The sequence below is a fragment of the Camellia sinensis genome, chromosome 1, assembly GCF_055761805.1.
Source record: "Camellia sinensis isolate YWXY chromosome 1, ASM5576180v1, whole genome shotgun sequence".
In the NCBI taxonomy this organism is placed as follows: domain Eukaryota; kingdom Viridiplantae; phylum Streptophyta; class Magnoliopsida; order Ericales; family Theaceae; genus Camellia; species Camellia sinensis.
The window spans coordinates 206186884-206192883 of record NC_138961.1 but is presented as its reverse complement, the minus strand read 5'-3'; the positions used below and the strand labels follow the sequence as shown (position 1 = coordinate 206192883).

The following is a 6000-nucleotide window of genomic DNA, read 5'->3' as shown; positions in this document are numbered from 1 at the left end:
AATAATAAAATTACTTGAATTATTAATTAAAATAAATTTATTGTATCATTAAAAATTGTTAATCGATTTTGTGATATTATTAATAAAAATGATAATTTTTTATGAAATTAAAAACTTCAGAAAGCATGATGTAATTTTCCGTACCACATGGGTCAGTTTAGCCAAAATCCCCTAGGCCCAACGTGTTAGTGTATAAACTCAAAATATTTTACTTCCTGACTCCCTGAGCAAAAAGCGTGTTCTTCGTGAAGGACATACTAATATTTTTCTTCTTCTTTTCCAGACAATCTCACCCTGAATATAAATTGAAGGGATTGAGTAGTGTGAAGCTCGTATTTCATCTCCGGTGCTCCAGAATTTCAAAATCGTTTTTCGCTAAGATTGCCAAAAAGGATTCTCTCTCCGTAGAAAAGCGTCTTCACGACAATCTTCATCGCGTGGAGCTAGCTCTTGATCTTGACCTCAATCACCTCTCAATCCATTTTCTGAAACTGTGATGGATTCAGCTTCTCAACTATGAGATGGTACAATCTCTCGTCAACAATCAATTTTCGAATAATTTTGTAAATCTTTATGCACTCTTTGCCGTAGTCTGACGAAATCATAGAGTCCGCAATCGTTTTCAGATCTGACATATATATTAGTATTTTATTTGATACTCTATTTTATATGTAATCTGTTATGAGAAGAATCAAGATCTGCCAAAGATAGTGAGTCATCATTCTTAATTTTTTGTTCGCTAGTTTCAGTTTGATCTTTTTTTTCCTTGTAACTGCTAATTTACCCTCTCTCTTTTTAATGTCATGTTTTAGAATTGACAGTAGCATGTTACTATAAACAAGAATAACATGTTGTTGTGAAATAAAGTAGCATGTTACTGTTTAAGTCAATTTTGATTTTTTTTTTTAAGAATTTTATAATTAACTTGAATCTTATTTGATAGATTTTGATGAAAAGATTTTAAAAATACTAATTTTATTAAAGTGATATCATTTTAATATTTTTTTTTTTAAGAATTTTATAATTAACTTGAATCTTATTTGATAGATTTTGATGAAAAGATTTTAAAAATACTAATTTTATTAAAGTGATATCATTTTAAAATTTAAAATATTAAATTAGTCACTACGAATATTTTGGTACTAAGTAGTGTGTCCTAGATTTTTAAAGAAATTTTTTTTTACTTGTCCTTAATACTTTTATTATGAGGAAGTTTTGAGCAAATCTCTCTTTAAAAAAATTTCCGAAAATGTATTTATAATTAATCCATTAGTATAATTTTTGATTAAAAAAGTGAAATTAATAGTCCATTCAGATTAATAATCCTCCATGTTTTGGATAATTGTGGATGGGACAGAAAGAGTCATATTGAGCTGCACTTAGAATTTGGTGCTTAAATGGAAAAAAAAAATGATCCCAAATATATAATATATTTTTTCTTCAATTTATTTCACATAACTATATATAAAACAAATTATTATTATTATTATATATTTTATTTTTAATTTTTAGTGAATTTATTTCAAATTTATTCACAAATATAAGTGCATTAAAAATTTTAAAAAATCATGTCTCATTTTTTTCAAATCATCTATGATTAATAATCTCAAGAACTGTCAGTATAAATATGTTAAAAGTGTGAGATAATTGTATTTTTTGTCAAACCTCGAGAAAGATAAGTTTAATGTACTGTTGTTACTAAAAATAGTTTTCTCTGTTGGTAAGCATACCAATGATCTAGTGAATAGCAGAAGTAAAATCCACAAGTTTGGTATTATGATATGGGCCCCAGAACGCAGAACATGTGACAAGAGTGAAACAATTAAAGAAACAGAGGTGGCAGAGGCATTTTCTTCTATCGATTCATCTGGTAGTGCAGTGGGACATGGCCAGATGTGGCCCAGGAGTGGATCCGTGAGGCTAGGAATGTTTTGATACAAGACACGTGGTTTGTTAGCATAGACTGAAGAGAAAGAGAAGGCTCCAGCAGAAGAAGCAGTTACAAACGGTTGTGTAGATCATGGGCAGTTATGCAAGAAATGGAAAGAAACTTGCTCCATGGTGGGACATGTGTCAACAAAATGAGTAGCAAGGTAAGTGGAAGAAAGGCTGAGATTTCAAAGGATAGAAAGCAGAAAAAATCAACTCTCAACCTGAGAAATCTAGGAGTAGTTCAATGTGTTTTAAGAGTAGTAGTTCTTGAAGTTAGCAGTAACATTAGCAATAGCAGTAGCATTTTAGTACTTGAAAATCTCTGTCGATTGTAATGATTATTGACTTGTAATTTGATCTTGATTGTAACAACCCAGATTTTTTATTATTCTGTAAAATTTATACTAATAAGGGGAATATAATTATTTTAAAAGAATTAGGGCCAAAATGTAATTATAGAAAATTAATGAGATAAGTATAGATCTGAGAGATTTAAATCCAAATTTGAGGGAGATTGTCGTGGACACGTGGCGGGTAATGATAGGGCTTGCCTCCTTATAAATGGGAGAAGATCAAGATCAGTGCAAAAGAAAAAAGGAAAAAAAGAAAGGAAAAGTTAAGGAAAGAAATGGGAGGAAAATACTAGAAGTAAAAAAGGCCTTTGGTAGTGAAAAGAAAGAGTGAGATATTAAAGTTAATGTGAGTTATATTATATCTTGAGTTACCATAATATATTTTACGTATGTTTTGACTTACCATAATTTATTTGTATTTATTTTATATAAGTTATGTTTTATAAATTACATTAATATTTCAATTACGTGGATTAATTTCTAAACTCTATTTGTTTAAAATAAAACTCATGGATATGTTTGTTTAATTTTTAATGATTATTTGGCGATGACCTTATATACAATTATGTTTTGTAAGTACTACCACGAGAGGCCCATGTCTTGGGGAACTTAAATAACCATTGGCCTCCCTTTGGTAACTTTGTGGCCCTCTATTGTCATGGATCTATTGACCTCTGTTCTGTGCGAAGCATAGTGCTGTGCGGAGATAAGTGTTACACTATTGTGAGAGCCACCTCTATAATCCGTATAAGTCACCTCTTGAATCCGTATCTCTGTTTTGACTGTCACTCACGCGACCTCTGTTCTGTTCTGTTCGGTACCATAGTTATGGTTATTTATTTACATAATCACAGTTTTGTTACTTAAATGATTATTTACTCAGACTAAGTTATCTTAAATATTTTAGTTACATAACTATCCATGGTTATTTTGTGTCACTTATACTCTTGGCATAATATTTCTCACTCTGTTATGTGCTTATAGTTGTTTATCAATTTTCAGGAAACGGTGCAATTTAGAAATAGCTTTTGGAAAGTCTTAGACGCGGGGCTGCGGAATAGACACACACAACACTTTATGATATTTTTATATGTAAATATCTGTCTTTTGGTCAATAAATTTTGTAATAAAAATAGAAGCTCCAATGATTATTTTGGTACCCTCACTTAAATATTATTTTCTCTCGCGTTTATTAATTTGTTTAAGAATTGGCTGGAGGTAATTTCAGTTACTGGCCATCACAATACTTAACCCTTGGATACGGGGAGCGGGTCGTAACATTGATGGTTGAGTGACAAGTTTTATCATTATCAATCAATTTTTCGTTATACTCTGCTTTATTTCTTTAGGAAGTAAACCTTCAAAAAAGTCATTGAATCTGTCAAGGTATTAAAACACAACCACATTACTTGATCTCGTTTGTTTGTGAAAATTAGTTTGCTTGTTGACTGTCGATTGTGCACCCAAACCAGATTTTTGCTAACATGTACCCTTTAAATTAATAAGTATTTCACCATCTAAAAAAAACAGTTATTTATTTTGGTGATATTTTAAATTAATAATTATTAGTCTAATTTATAAAAATTATTTGTTTTTGTAATAAAATTTTAGTAGACAATATGAAATGTATCAATTGCTTATCAAAGCACTGTTTTACGAACAACGAATAATTTTTCACTTTTACGGGTAGGAATAGTTAATTTTTGGTAAGGAGTAGTTATATGATGAGTCAAGAATGCTCTATTTCCAAATATCATATCACTTGTTTGATTTCAATTTTTTAAAAATTGAGTTTTTTATTTTTTTGTTTTTACTAAATTTTTTAATGTTTTAAATTATTTTTTTTTAATTTTTAGATACATTTAATATAAATATAATTAAAAAGTATAATATTTGTGATTTCTTTTATAAAAAAAAAATTCACTAAATACTAAAAATACAAAAACATATATAAAAATTCAGTATATTTTTGTGATTTGCTACTTGACAGCTTTTCATATAATTGGTTTATCTTTTGACAAATGTTCATTTGAATGGAAACGGTAGGAATGGCAACGGGGCGGGGCGGGGCCGGGGATCGCACTCCCCGTCCCCGATCCCCGAAGCTACAAAACTCCCCGTCCCCGTCCCCGATCCCCGACGGGGAACCCATCACCCCCCCACCCCCGCCCCCAACGGGGATCGGGTTTCCCCGACCCCGGAAAATCCCCGTAGCTCCCTCAACATCATTTTCATCAACGGCAACATCATCAATCACCAAAAAAAAAAAAAAAATTAATAACAATATGGAGACAGACAAATTACACACTGATAATACAAACACACATATATGTATATACATAAATGGCGGAATCTGATCATCTCAGATCTGAGATGTGAGATGTAAGGGCTGCAGTGGTGTGGAGGAGATGGGATCTACTCAGATCTGTCCAGATCTGTCGTGGTGGTGGGGACCGAAGCCGGAGGAGGAGGAGGAGGAGGAGGAGGCGGCGACGGAGGAGGGTGTGTGTACTGCTGCGGAGGAGGAGATGCACTGTCGCCACTGGAGAGAGAGAGGAGATCGCACTCTGTCGCCACTAGAGAGAATAGAGGAGATCGCACTCTGTCGCCACTGTAGAGAAGAGGAAATAAGAGAAGACAAGAGAGAGAAACAGTGAATGTGTAAGAGATAAGAGTGAGTGAGTGTAAACATATATATATATATAATATATAATATTTAAAGAGTGCTGTCAACCAAACCACACCCTAACCATATATATATATATATATATAATATATAATTCATAATTCGGGGCTGACCGGGGCGGGGGGCGGGGCCGGGGCCGGGCCGGGGCCGGGGCCGGGGATGAAATATGTATCACCGTCCCCGGCCCGAATGTCACCGGGGATTTATTTTTAAATACCATCCCCGGCCCGTAGGGGATATTTTTCGGGGAAAAACCATTCTTATCGGGGACGGGGGGTCGGGTCCCCGTCGGGCCGGGTTCAAATTGCCATCCCTAGGAAACGGGAATTATTGATTCATATTAGTACTATTTTTTAATTTTATTACTGTATTTTTTGGTTCAACCACATAGAATTAGCATAATTTAAAAAAAATAAATTAAAAAAATAAAGATATAATGACGTTTTTGAAAATGTCATTATACAGTCAATGGTTATATTTTTAAAATCCAAAAAAAAGCAATGACGACGTTTTTAAAACGTCGCTAAAAATTGCCATGGGTCAGTTTAACGTTATGTATCACATTTAGCGACGTTTTTTAAAACGCCGCCTATAACCATTTAACGACGTTTTTAAAGCGCCCCAATGTTATAGCAACGGCCGCATCTTCGACGTTCGGTGCTAAGCGCCACAAAAAGAATTAACGGCGTTTTTGATACCTATAGCAGCGTTTAAAAAACGCCGCTAAAAGATGAATTTCCTACTGTGTGTATTTAGATGGGTTTTCTACACATTTGTGAAATATGCTTGTTCCACATTGGAAAGGCTTAAGGTTTTGAATGGGTTTATATACCTTAGCTTGGGATACTTGGGCTGGGGCCCAAGGGGTACCCAAGTTTATGGAAGTGTGAGGTTATGGGTGAAGTGGGTTAGACTCATTGAACCCAAAACAAAAACCACACGCACGCACTGCCGCCTTCAGGCATGGGTACGTGGTGTGAGGTTTGGTTGGGTTTGTCTAACCCAACACTTATCTTTTCGAGCCAAAAA

General features: G+C 33.7%; 1 long non-coding RNA gene across 1 annotated transcript; it reads left to right on the top strand.

Moving 5' to 3' along the window:
* Positions 1–217: 217 nt before the first annotated feature.
* LOC114281605 (uncharacterized) lies at positions 218–2365 on the top strand. The gene is made up of 2 exons (XR_003635965.2): positions 218–524; positions 1726–2365. It is a non-coding gene; the product is annotated as an uncharacterized LOC114281605 (long non-coding RNA).
* The last annotated feature ends 3635 nt before the right edge of the window (positions 2366–6000 follow it).